The following is a 14,297-nucleotide window of genomic DNA, read 5'->3' as shown; positions in this document are numbered from 1 at the left end:
CAGTTATTACACAAGTAGGGATCATTGTTAGAGTCCGGGGCAATGAAATCATTAAACTAGATGATCCTGGCAAGCTCAGCTGACAACCCTCCTTCGCCCAGTCCTTCTCATGAAAACTACAATAAAGGATCAGGCCCAGATATTCCCATCACTCCTGCCTCCTGACCTACACCAGTGCTTCCCCATGTGCCCCTGCATGGTGTACCCTGCCTCCTGTTTCTCAGCAACTGTGAGTTAGAAATGTCAAGAATCGGGGCCAGCACTGTGGCACAGTGGGTTAATGCCCTGGCCTGAAGCGCTGGCATCCCATATGGGCACAGGTTCTAGTTCCAGCTGCTCTTCTTCCGATCCAGCTCTCTGCTATGGTCTAGGATAGCAGTGGAAGATGGCCCAAGTCTTTGGGCCCCTGCACCAGCGTGAGGGACCCAGAGGAAGCTCCTGGCTCCTGGATTTGGATCGGCACAGCTCTGGCCGTTGCAGCCAGTTGGGGAGTGAACCAGCGGATAGAAGACCTCTCTCTCTCTGCCTCTCTCTGTAACTCTGTCTTTCAAATAAACAAAATAAAATAAATCTTTTTTTAAAATGTCAAGAAATCTGTATAGCAAGGTGACAATAGCTAATCATGATATATTGTATTCTTTACAAAATATAACAGGGATGCTTTGTACTCTCACCACAAAAATAATTATATGAGGTAGGGCAATTTTTAACCAGACTCTTAAGAGTTATTAATTTACTTCTTTATTTGAATGGAGTGACAGAGAGGGGGAGAGAGAGATCTTTCAACTGGTTCACTCCCCCAAATGCCCACAGCATTCAGGGCTAGGCCAGGCCAAAGCCAGGATCCAGAAACTCCATCTGGGTCTCCCACATCTGGCAGAAACCCAAGTACTTGAGCCATCATATGCTGCCTCCTAGGTACTTTGGCAGAAAGCTTGATTAGAAGTGGATGTGGGACTCAATTCTAGGCTCTCTGCTATGAGGTATGAGCACCTCATGCAGCAGCTTAACCCACTGTACCACCATACCTGCCCCAGGTAACTTGACTTAACCCTTCCATAATGTATATGCACTTCAAAACCTCATGCTTGACACAATAAAATGACACAATGTTATCTGACAATTTAAAAAATAAAGTTAGGGCCTGGCACTGTGGCATAATGGGTGAGGTCGCAGCCTGCAGTGCCAGTATCCCACAGGGGCACCGGTTAGAGTCTCAGCTGCTCCACTTCAGATCCCTCTCTCTGCTATGGCCTGAGAAAGCAGTAGAAGACGGCCCAAGTCTGTGGACCCCTGCACCTACGTAGGAGACCCAGAAGAAGCTTCTGGCTGCTGGCTTTGGATCAGCACAGCTTTGGCTGTTGCAGCCATCTGGGGAGTTAACCAGTGGGTGGAAGAACTCTCTCTGCCTCTGCCTCTCTGTAACTCTTCCTCTCAAATAAACAGGTAAGTCTTTAAAAAAAATAAAGTTAAAATTTAAAATTAGCATTGTACACTGTAAGGATGCTTGGCAAAATTCATGATAATTATTTAAAACTTTAATTTTCATTACTCAGAATGGCATCAAATAGCAAATTAAACACCATGACAACCTAAGAGAAAAGCTATGAAAGAAATGAGAATATTTTATATTTTAGCATCTTTAATGTCACTTTTATGCTGTTTAGATCAAGGGACACAACACTCACATTTTCTACTATACCTACAAATTCTGTAGCCCACTCTGGGGAAAGAAATGTCACTTATTATCCTGACTACAACTGGGCCCTACTTGCACCACTGGACATGAGAAAGGGAAGTCTTATTGAGTGCCTACTCTGTGATGTGGTTTTGGTTGGCAGAATGAAAAGCAGGGTCTGGTTAGGAAAGAGATGGCAAGTTCACTGAAGGCATCCAGCAGGTGTATCATCACCACCAAGAGCCAGGTGACACATGCGATTATGGCAGGCTGCCCCATATTACTGGCCATCGGGATGCTGATGGACAGAAGCCAGGCACTCATGGCCTGGGCCACCCATGTGCTGTAACTCAATAAAAATCACACTGGGTTTAAGGCCAAATTTTAACAAACACACTTAAAGAAGTTGCTTCAAATTTAAAACATCCTGATTCAACTGATTTAGGGGACTATCTGGTAGCCAAAAAGAGAAAATCTTGCAAATGGTATTTGCTTGGAGAGATCCAGATCTGCTTAAATAGGTTCTCTTCTTGGAAACCCTTAAAAATAGTCAAGAAAGGGGAAGATGCTAGAGTTATGGTAGCTCACTAACTCTTGAAGGAATCCTGTACTTTATCCTTACTTTGTTCATGTTTTTCTCCTACCCCACCTGCTCTGTGGCAAGCATCTCCCCAGGAAGTGTAGGAACTACACCATCCTTCCCAACCTGCAGTGCGCAGTGAGTTCTCAGGCCCAGGAATGATGGCTGATGTTTCTGTCTACCTCAGTGCCTCATGCAGTGACCAGTACTGGGAAGCACTGCATAAATCTTCTCAGAAGATAAAACATGTACCAGAAGTAAAGAACACCAATTGGGTTATGAAATGCCAAGTCTGAAAACCAGGCAACACCTCAAGAAAACCACTTAAGGGTTTCTTTTTTAGTTTTAAAATTTATTTATTTATTTGAAAGAGTTACACAGAGAGAGAAGGAGAGGCAGAGAGGGAGAGAGAGGTCTTCCATCTGCTGGTTCACTCCTCAATTGGCTGCAATGGCTGGAGCTGTGCCCGATCCGAAGCCAGGAACCAGGAGCTTCTTCTGGGTCTCCCATGCGGGTACATGGGCCCAAGGACTTGGGCCACCTTGTACTGCTTTCCCAGGCCACAGCAGAACGCTGGATTGGAAGTGAAGCAGCTGGGTCTTGAACCAGCACCCATATGGGATGCCAGCACTGCAGGTGGCAGCTTCACCCACTACAGTACTGGCCCCACTTAAGGGTTTCTTAAGTTTCAAGCACATAAAAGCGTGAAGGTTTTTTTTTTTTTTTTTTTTTTTTTTTAAGATTTATTTGAAAGGCAGAGTGGCAGAGAGAGAGAGAGAGAGAGAGAGATCATCTTCCATTCACTGGTTCACTCCCTAAATGGCCACACTGACAAGGGCTGGACCAAGCTGAAGTCAGGGGCCAGGAACCCCATCCGGATCTCCCACATGGGTGGCAGGGGCCAAAGACTTGGGCCATCCTCTGCTGCCTTCCCAGGCACATTAGCAAGAAGCTGGGTGGGAAGCCGAGTCATCAGGACACAAACTGGCACCCCGATATGGGATGCTGGTATTGCAGGTGGTAGTTTAACCTGCTATGCCACAGTACTGGCCCCAAAAACATGGAGTTCTTTGATTTATGCATAAACAACGCATCCTTATCTGAAGCTGGACTTTGCTGGCACCATGATGGGACCTGGGGAATGCAGAACACTGTTCCTGGACATCACTGAGCCTTAGGTGCCCTACATGTGGATTATGAATAGTTAACAACTTCTAAGTTCTGTTCTCAGGATCAGCATGTTCCCATCCCAGTTTTATTCCAGACCCATTTGGGGAAGGTGAGGATTCTCAGGACTCACTTAAGAACTACTAAATCAGAATCCAGGAGCTTTTCCTGAGCTTGTCTGGTATAGTTGATTCAAACACCAGCATTTGGAAACAATTCCTCTGGGATAATAAACTGTGGAAGCTACACACATTTCCAGCACCATTCAATGCACACAAAGAATCCACTTGGATAATGCAAGGGCAAATCAAAGGCTAGTGGGGAAAAAATGAAATTAAATTACAGCTTATTTTGGTGTAAAACATTTTGAAATCCATGCATCCATGGGAAAAAAGTTTATCAAAAATGCATTTTATTTAAAAAACACATGGTTTTCAAAATATTTTGAACCAAATTTATTTTCCATTTTCTACAAACATTTTATTTTCTTATTTGAGAGGCAGAGGGACAGAGAAATGAGAGCTACCAAATGCCTATAACAGCTGGGTGTAGGTTAGAGCCAAAGCAAGAGCTGAGAGCACAATCCACTTGTCCCTTGTGGGTGGCAAGAACCCAATTACTTGAGACACACTGCTGTCTTCCCAGGGTCCGCATTAATGCCAGAGCCAGAAATTAAACCTTCACACTCTGATGTGGGAGGCAGACATCTTAACTGGAGTCTTAACCATTAACCAATAAGCCCACCCTAACATGAACTTTTTGAAGTCCACTTGTATTAACGTTATGCGAAACTCCTGGCCAAATTCTCCTTTTGGGGTCTAAAAACACTTCTTAATTCTCAGTGTGAAATTAATGATTTTTCCTTATCTGGAGAAAAACATGAAAATTTCAAACTGTGATTATTGAACAACTTACACCATATGTATGCACCATTTTGACAAGTATATTTCACATCTTGCAACAAATGGAATAGGTAACGATGATGGTTTTGGGTAATATGAGCAACCTCTGTCCATATGCAGACCTCTGTTATTTAATATTGCCGCTAATATGCAGAGAAGGACCTCTCTGTTGAAACTGCCTCCATGGTATTGTCTTCTAATTGGATACCTTCACTGTCAGATGTTTCTTTCAGGAGAAGTTACAGTTTACCTTCTGTGACTGCTCTTTAGGGACAAAACCCTCTATGTCCCACTCCCTACTCTGTCCATCCCTCCAAAGCAAAAACATGGAAGTATTGGTGACCCCACTTTTTAAATTAAAGATTTAGGTACTTATCTGAAATAAAGTAAGCAAGTGAGATAGGCAGAAAGGCAAAGAAATTTTCTATCCACTGGTTCATTTCCCAAATGCCTACAAAAGCTAAAGCTAGGCCAAGCCAAAGCCAGAAACTCCACCTTATTATGCCACATGGGTGGCAGGAGCTCAAGCACTGACTGGGCTATCTCTGGGTGCTTTCTCAGGTGCATTAGCAGGAAGCTGGATCAGAAACAAAATTGCCTGGACTCCAGTTGGCGCTCCTATGTGGGATGCTGGCATTGGCAAGCAGTTGCTTAACCCGCTGTGCCACAACACTGGCCAGAGTGGTCCACTTTGACTGTCCTCTGTGTTCTTTGATGTCCTGAGAGTTCTACTTCATAGCGTATTTTAAAAGAACCAATATAGATTGTGAATGTGGATAGAATTTCCAAACAATTATTTGCCAGTTTCCAAAAGATCATCTCACACAGTTCCAGCTGAGACCCTTAAGACTGTGAGGCCTTGCAAACCTTAGGGTTTGCACAAGTAGCACAAGTTCTCTGCAGACCAATAATCTGTCTAGACTGTGCAACAGCACCAGGCAAAGCTCACACAAGGCTTCCTCACACCCCTTTCTTGGGGAACTCTCCTGACTCCCTGCTCTGTGTGACTCTAATGAGGCTGTCAATCAAGGCATCTCATCCCCCTGCCACAGGAGAGGAGTGAGTGAGAGCTAAGCTGGCAGCAGAGCCTGCTCATTTCCTGGAGGACTGGTCACACTCACAAAGCAGGCTTATGCTAGAAAACGGAGGCACTACCTAAAGGCCCCAAACAGTAAGTGTGCTGCACTCAGAACTACTGTCACTCACTGTGCATCTCTCCCATCAACATACATGCATGCCCATGTGCACGCTATTGAATCCAATCCACTGTTTTGCAATTTATTTCTTTCACTTTCTCATGTGATGAATTATCTTTCTGCAACTCACTGGCAAGCCTCTCCATGGTGCTCCCCCACAACCTCTCCTATCGGGCCTTTGCTTCAAACTTTTCTCTATCATAAATGAGGCTCGCCGGCGCCGTGGCTCAACAGGCTAATCCTCCGCCTTGCGGCGCCAGCACACCGGGTTCTAGTCCCGGTCGGGGCACCGATCCTGTCCCGGTTGCCCCTCTTCCAGGCCAGCTCTCTGCTGTGGCCAGGGAGTGCAGTGGAGGATGGCCCAAGTGTTTGGGCTCTGCACCCCAGGGGAGACCAGGAGAAGCACCTGGCTCCTGCCATCGGAACAGCACGGTGCGCCGGCCGCAGCGCGCTACCGCAGCGGCCACTGGAGGGTGAACCAACGGCAAAAGGAAGACCTTTCTCTCTGTCTCTCTCTCACTGTCCACTCTGCCTGTCAAAAAAATAAATAAATAAAAAATAAATGAGGCTCTGATTGCTCTCTCTGCTTGATTTCAACTCTGTAGCCCATTCTCTCCTGACACAATGCATTGTTTGTTGTCATTTACCATTTTGCAAAACTGAATTTGAAACCGTTTCTGGAAAGCTGGTCCTCTCTCCAAAAGAGAAGGAATCCCCAGGATTGAGGGGGAAGGGAGCTTCCATTGATCCTATAAAACTCCCAACATTAGAGGGAGAAATTTATCTTTTAATTGAAGTGAAGATCATAACCTTCTTATAGAACAGAACCTTGGCTATATTAAGAGTAAGACTGTAAGTGTAGAGAAAGAAGGCAGATAAAATTACAGTATATACAAATGTCCATTTCACCTTCAATGAAAACAATTTCTATTTTGGAATATAATGGCAAGGTTTCTTCTGTGTTCGTGCTACACTTAACCTAAGATTAATCTCCTTCTGTTGATTTCTCTGCTGGCCAATGCTCTCTCTAGACTGTGCAATGGTACCATCTTGTGGCTGATACAAAAGATGTTCGGCAGACACATGGCTTTCTAGTGTGTGAAGAAGGCGTGAGACAGATCAACCAAGTACTACCACAGGGCCCTCTCTGAGGGAATGTTTGCTTCTAAAGTAACAGAGCATGCATATCCCTGTTTATTAGCTTTCTAAAAACATGTGCACATAAAGCAAATTTCCTATTCTCAACTGGTTAACAATCTGGAACAAGGAGGAAAATTTCAAAACCTTCTGAAACACTAATGCTTGACCAAGAAAAGGATTGCATGACTATTTAACTCTCCTGTGACAGTAACTCATTCATAAGAAACTTGGGAGTAAGTGAGATGATCACAAGGGCCAGTCTTACAACAATCAGATTCTAGCCACTTTCAGTGGCTTCGGTCACTGAATTTCCTGGTTTCTGACTGTTTATCTGTAAAAGGCCTGAGATGTGGGCTTCACAGGAATGCTGAGGTCACACGTGGAAAATGTACTAAAATGTCAAAAAAAAATGTAATATTATTGTTGTACAGAATGGTTGGATTAGCAATCCAAATTTTTTTTTTTAAGAAAATGTTGCATGGGCCGGCGCCGTGGCTCAACAGGCTAATCCTCCGCCTTGTGGCGCCGGCACCCCGGGTTCTAGTCCCGGTCGGGGCACCGATCCTGTCCCGGTTGCCCCTATTCCAGGCCAGCTCTCTGCTGTGGCCAGGGAGTGCAGTGGAGGATGGCCCAAGTGTTTGGGCTCTGCACCCCATGGGAGACCAGGATAAGCACCTGGCTCCTGCCATCGGAACAGCGCGGTGCGCCAGCCGCAGCGCGCTACCGCGGCGGCCATTGGAGGGTGAACCAACGGCTAAAGGAAGACCTTTCTCTCTGTCTCTCTCTCTCACTGTCCACTCTGCCTGTCAAAAATATTAAAAAAAAAAAAAAAAAGAAAAAGAAAAGAAAATGTTGCATGTGTGCTCCTTAAGTGTTCTCAGACATGACCCTAGTGGAGGAGAGATTGTTCCTAAAGAAGGAGCAAAGGGATCCTCTCAGGCAAGGAGCTTAGGAAGGAAATGGGTTAGCAGGGAAAGCTTCAAAAAGAAATGTTGGCCCATTTTTCAGGTGGCAAACACTTCAGTCATTACAATGATCCATAGAAGGCTCTCGGAGGCTGATCATTCTTTTCCTAGGCAGAGCCTTTGATAAGTGGAGACGAATAAATGATTTCAAGTGCAGGACCCATATAAGAGCCACAGAAGAAATCACAAAAGACTGACATATTGCTCTTCATATTTAAACCTCATAAGACAAAAATTCAAATACAAAACTGAACAGCAAAGCAAATTTGACTTTTGCAGCTCATTTGCCACAAATGAAAACACACATCATGAAATTACTTTGTTTAATTTTAATATGCCAAAGTGTATGGATGTAAACACATACATATCTTATAAAAATGAAATTTAATACTACTAGATATTATTTTCTACCTGTCAAATATGAGAAAGGGAGTGGGCATTTGGCATAGTGGGTTAGATGCCATCTGGCATGCCCACATCCCACATCAGAGTGCTACCAAGTCCCAGCTCTGCTTCCAATCTAGCTTCCTACTAAGGCACATCCTGGGAGGTAGCAGGTGTCAGCTCAAATAACTGGGTCCCTGACACCCATGTGCAAGATTCAGATAGAGTTTCAAGCTTCTGGCTTTGGCTTGACCCAGCCCTGGCTGTTGTAGTCACTTGGGGGTGTAATCTAGCAGATGATAAATGGTTCTCTATCTCTCTGCCTTTAAAATAAAGAAAAAATTTTAAAAGAGATTTTTTAAAAATATGAGAAAGTTTTAAAGAGAAGACTGTGCTGGAATAACCGCCCTGAGACACTCACATGTTCCTGGTGGGAAAGTATACAGGGAGTGATTTGGCAATCTGCGTCAAGATGTTCACAAACGCATACATTCATTGAGTTATCAAGTCCTCTGCTGGAGGATCAATAATGCACTGGTGACAAACACAGGCTCTGAGCCAGACCACCTGAGACTGCCTCCCAGCCCCACCACTTTCTAGCCAAATAATTAGGCAAGAAATGGCCTAGACCTTTTGTGCCAAAGGTTCCTCATCTGTAAGTGGAGTAATAATGCTCTTGATATCACAAAGTAATGTGGAGATTACATTAGTAACTACAGCCATGTGATAGTAATATCATTGAAAGAATCCAGCAATAATCTGGAAGTTGCATTTGTTTGGAAAATATTTATTGAGCAACATTTTTATTTGGGTAATGAACACAACAGTCATAATCTCTGATCTAAGGAACTCATGATATAGTTGTAGAAAAATTATGCTCTTAATTGTGCAGTTACTAGTATGGTAGCACTCAATATTAAAAATATCCTGAAAAGTAAAAAGATTGTTCAGCATAATGTGGCTTAGTCTGCAGCCAGTAAAACATATGTTGATGAGACTTAGTTTCTTACTCTGGCAAATAGGGATACCAGAGTTCTCATTAAGAGAATCAGAATATCATGGAAACAAAAGGGCTTTGGAAATAAGAAAGCAATATACAAATGCTAATTATTACTATTTGTTAGGGTCTGAAGGACCTCATGATGAAAACAATTTTTATGAACATCTACTGAACATTCACCATGTGCCAGATAGTACAAACATATTACCTCATTTAAGCAAGCTGGGCTGCAAGGCTCAAAAAAATAAAATTACACAGTACCAATTACATATGATTTTCTGATAAACAATGAAAAAATTAGTATAAATGTGTTATTACTCAACATTTATCTTAAATATTTGTCACATATTCATACTAAAAAGCTTTTGTTGTTTATCTGAAATTAAAATTCAACCAAGCATCCTGTATTTTATGTGTCAAACTACATCGATCCTATGAAAGGTATAGTAATTATATGGGTAATGGAAGACAGAGACAGAAGGATTCTTACTGGGTTGGTGCAATGGGAAATCAACCCCCTTTCATGGGATTCCCCATATAAAGAAGGAAATCTTACAACAGAATGAAAAATCCAGGTATAATAACATCTTGGTTCTCATTACTGTGTTATTGTTATTTAAATGTTCTAATTTCTCAAAATACATTAAACCCAAATTGAAATACCGAGCATAAAAACATGTTACAATGCCAAAACTAAATGACTTGAGAATTTTCAGCCATTCTGGAAGCTTGACAATATCAGTCCTTTTTTTCAGTGCCAATTATCCAGAAATGGGAGAGAACAGCTGCAAATGCTTTGAAGAGCTGTAATGAGATTTCAGGGTCTGGAGCTGAGCTTTGAGTTCCTCATTCCCATTGGATGGTGGCACTTGCCTTGTTTGCTGCTGCTACAGTGGACCTTGAAATGATCATGACTTTTTACTTCACTTCAGTGTTTGCTTCACTCCCCATTTGCAACTGGCACCATCCAGGGAATAAAATGTATTAATTTACAGGGGCCCTGGTGATGACACAGGCATTTTTCATGTAACTGTTTGCTCTTGGAGAAAGGATGTTTCTCAAAAAGTGGGCACAAAAAAAAGGAGCCGGCACTGTGGCTCAACAGGCTAATCCTCCGCCTTGCAGCGCTGGCACACCAGGTTCTAGTCCCGGTCGGGGCGCCATATTCTATCCCGGTTGTCCCTCTTCCAGGCCAGCTCTCTGCTATGGCCCAGGAGTGCAGTGGAGGATGGTCCAAGTCCTTGGGCCCTGCACCCGCATGGGAGACCAGGAGAAGCTCCTGGCTCCTGGCTTCCGATCAGCGTGGTGCGCCAGCCACATTGGAGGGTGAACCAACGGCAAAGGAAGACCTTTCTTTCTCTCTCTCTCTCTTTTTCTCTCTCTCTCTCACTGTCCACTCTTCCTGTTAAAAAAAAAAAAAAAAAAGGAGCCAATATTCAAAACATATCAAGTTACATTGCAAAGAGTTTGTGTTGGGGCTGGCACTGTAGTGCAGTGAGTGAAAGCCCTGGCCTGCAGTGCCAGCATCCCATATGAGCGCAGGTTCAAGTCCCATTGGCTCCACTTCCAACTCAGTTCTTTGTTATGGCCTAGGAAAGAGCAGTGGATGATGGCCCAAGTACTTGGGCCTCTGCACCCAAGTAGGAGACCTGGGAGAAGCTCCTGGCTTCAGATCAACTCAACTCTGGCCATTGCAGCCACTGGGGAGTTAACCAGAGGATGGAAGACCTCTCTCTCTGGCTCTACCTCTCTATGTAACTCTGTCTTTCAAATAAAGAAATCTTTAAAAAAATGTGTGTGTGTGTGTGCATGGTATGTTTTAGCACAGATCCCAAACTAAGAGACCACTGAATGCGTGGCAGATCCAGAGAAAAGGCCCCAGGAAGCCTGGATTCTAATCTGGGCCTTGTAATTGATTCATCACATGATTTTTCCCACAAGTTCCCTCTCTCTGATCCTCATTTTCACTACTCAGGCACATCAATATCTTCTCTACTCCACAGGAATATTTTGGGACAAGGCTTCAAACCTAGAAGGGTGGTTGCTACCAGAAGAAGAAAGATTATAATTGGTTCATTATTGACTCTCCCTTAGAAAATAGAATAAATTTTGCCTTCTTGCTATCTGCTAATTAGACAGGTATTTGACTGATTCCTTTTTTAATGCCTCCATGTTATTGTTTGAATATTTCCATTATATGTATGGAGAACCTTTGTCACACATACACAAAAAGATAATAATTGGTCCAAATTATTTCAGAAATAAAGGGGCAAACTTCAAATCATTATTGCCCATCTGGGAAGTTCAAAGATAAGAGAGTACTCTGCTAAAAATATTTTTGAAAGCAAGAAAGTAGGTAAGAATAAAAACATCAGAGCTGAAGACAAGGTCTTAATCAACGTGTCTCATGCTTGTGTGATCAGAATCACTGGGGAGTTTGTTAACATGCAGGTGTCTGAGCCCCATACCAGAGATTGAGTCAGCAAGACTGCAGTTGGCCAAGAAATCTGCATATTTAACAAGAACTTGAGTAAGTGAGGACTTTTAGAAACACTGGTTAGTACCAATCAAATATAAACATGTCAACATTTTAAAATAAACTTATAGGGGCCAATGCTGTGGCATAGCAGGTAAAGTTGCCACCTGCAGCATCCCATATGGGCACCAGTTCAGGTCCCAGCTGCTCCACTACTGATCCAGCTCCCTGCTAATTGCCTGGGAAAAGCAGTGGAAGATGTCTCAAATGGTTTGGTCCCTGCTGCTCATCTGGGAGATCTGGAAGAAGTTCCTGGCTCCTGGCTTCAGCCTGGCTGTTGCAGGAACCTGAGGAGTGAACCAGTAGATGGAAGATATTCTTTCTCTCTCTCTTTCTCTCTCTCTCTCTCTCTCTCTCTCTCTCCCTCCCTCCCTCCCTCTTCCTTTCTCTAACTTTCAAATAAATAAACCTTTAAAAATAAATAAGCCGATAGCAGAATATGGAATTAACTCAATATAATGTTGTAGACAGGAGAGATGAGACCCTCCTAAAAGCAAAGTTAGGGCCGGCGCCGTGGCTCAACAGGCTAATCCTCCGCCTTGCGGCGCCGGCACACCGGGTTCTAATCCCGGTCGGGGCACCGATCCTGTCCCGGTTGCCCCTCTTCCAGGCCAGCTCTCTGCTGTGGCCAGGGAGTGCAGTGGAGGATGGCCCAAGTGCTTGGGCCCTGCACCCCATAGGAGACCAGGAGAAGCACCTGGCTCCTGCCATCGGAACAGCGCGGTGCGCCGGCCGCAGCGCGCTACCGCGGCGGCCATTGGAGGGTGAACCAACGGCAAAAGGAAGACCTTTCTCTCTGTCTCTCTCTCACTGTCCACTCTGCCTGTCAAAAAAAAAAAAAAAAAAAAAAAGCAAAGTTAGGAGAGAGGATTCAGAGCAGTGTCTAATTTCTCAAATGTTTCTAAGGCCAATCAATATGAGCCACTTAGTCAAGGCAATGGAGATAACAAACCTAGGAGCCAAAGAAGTCATGTAAAATTGGAAACAGAGGGCTGGGCATCTCATGCCTCCTCAGACACTGCATCCCATATCAGAGAACCTAGGTTCAAGTCCCAGATCTGCTTTCAATACAGCTTCCTGCTACTGTGTACCTTGGGAGGTAACAGGTAATGGTAAAAGTAGTTGTGTCCTTGTTGCACACTTGGGAGTCCCAGGGTGAGCTCCTGGCTCCTAGCTTCAGCCTGGCTCAGCCCTAGTTGGGGAGTGAACCAGCCAAGGGGCAATCTCCTCTCTCACTCTCTGTCTCTTCCCCTCCCTCTCAAATAAATGAACAATGAAGTAAAATTTTTAAAAATTGGAAGGAGGGGGCAAACATTTAGCTTAGTGTTAGGATACCTGTGTTCCATATCAGAGTACCTATGTTTGAGTCCTGGCTCCAGTTCCTGACTCCAAGTTCTTGGTAATACAGACCCTAGAAGACAGCAGAGATAACTCAAATAACTGGGTTCCTTCCACCCTTATCAGAGACCGGGAAAGAGGTCTTTTCCTGTCCAGCCCAGCTCATGCCTTGCTGGCATTTGAACAATGAACCAACAAATGGCAGCTCTTTCTGTCTTTGTCTCTCTTTCACTGTCTCTCAAAAAATAAAACAGAATAAAATTGGAAAAAAATGAGAGACGATGGACAAAAAAAAGCCACAATATAAAGTCTCTAGAATGGTGGAATTGCTGAGGCCTAAAAAGATGAGAGAAATTCAGGGATGTCATTAAGTCAGAGGAGCAAACCTATTCATCCAAAAGAACAATAGGGAGCAAGCAGCAAAAACATGGTCATCTTCTGTGAGGGAACTCAAAAATTTGGTGGAAAAATGGAATTAAAAAATCAAAAATATTAACTCCATTTCTCAACGTGCACTCCATCAAGTTCAAGACACTTTTGAAAGCAATGATGCCAGCCAGCCATTTAGCCCATCTGTAAAGAACTGAAGACCCTGGGAATTTAACAGGGTCAATGGAGTCTTTTTTACATTATTAACTGAAGAAAAAAAGGTTGCCCTTTCAAGAATTTTTTTTTAAGATTAGGAAATAAAAAGAAGTCAGAAGTATCTAAACAATACTGTAAGTTGGAAGCCTAATGACTCCCCATGGATATTACCCTTGTTTGATGAGAGGATGAACAGAAGCATTGTTATCATGGAGAAGAATTCTTTGGGGAAGATTTCTTCTGTGTTTTCCTGCTAAATATTTGGTTGCCTTTTTCAAAAAACTCATTTTTTAAAAATATTTATTTATTTGAAAAGGAGAGTTACAGAGAGGCCAAGGCAGAGAGAAAGAGATAAGGAGGTCCTCCATCCTCTGGTTCACTCCCCAGATGGCTGTAATGGCCAGAATTGTGCTGATCTGAAGCCAGAAGCTTCTTCCAGGTCTCCCACATATGTGCAGGGGCCCAAGGACTTGGGTCATCTTCTACTGCCCTCCCAGGCCATAACAGAGAGTTGGATCGGAAGAGGAGCAGCAGGGACCCTAACCAGTGCCCATATGGGATGCCAGTACTGTAGGCGGCGACTTTACCAGCTACACCACATTACCAGCCCCCAAAAGACTTTTACAAGAAATGGATTTTATTGTTCTTTGACCCTGCAGAAAGTCAGCCAGCAAATTTCCTTGAGCATTCAAAAAAAAACTCTTTCCATGACTTTGCTCTTTACCAGTCCACTTTCGCTTTAATGGAACTATTTTCCCCCTTGGTAGTTATTGCCTTGATTAATGCTTGGTCCTCGGGATTATAATGATATATCCATGTTTCATCT

The sequence above is a fragment of the Lepus europaeus genome, chromosome 12 (genome assembly GCF_033115175.1).
Source record: "Lepus europaeus isolate LE1 chromosome 12, mLepTim1.pri, whole genome shotgun sequence".
Taxonomy (NCBI): Eukaryota; Metazoa; Chordata; class Mammalia; order Lagomorpha; family Leporidae; genus Lepus; species Lepus europaeus.
Note: the sequence above shows the minus strand (reverse complement) of the source record.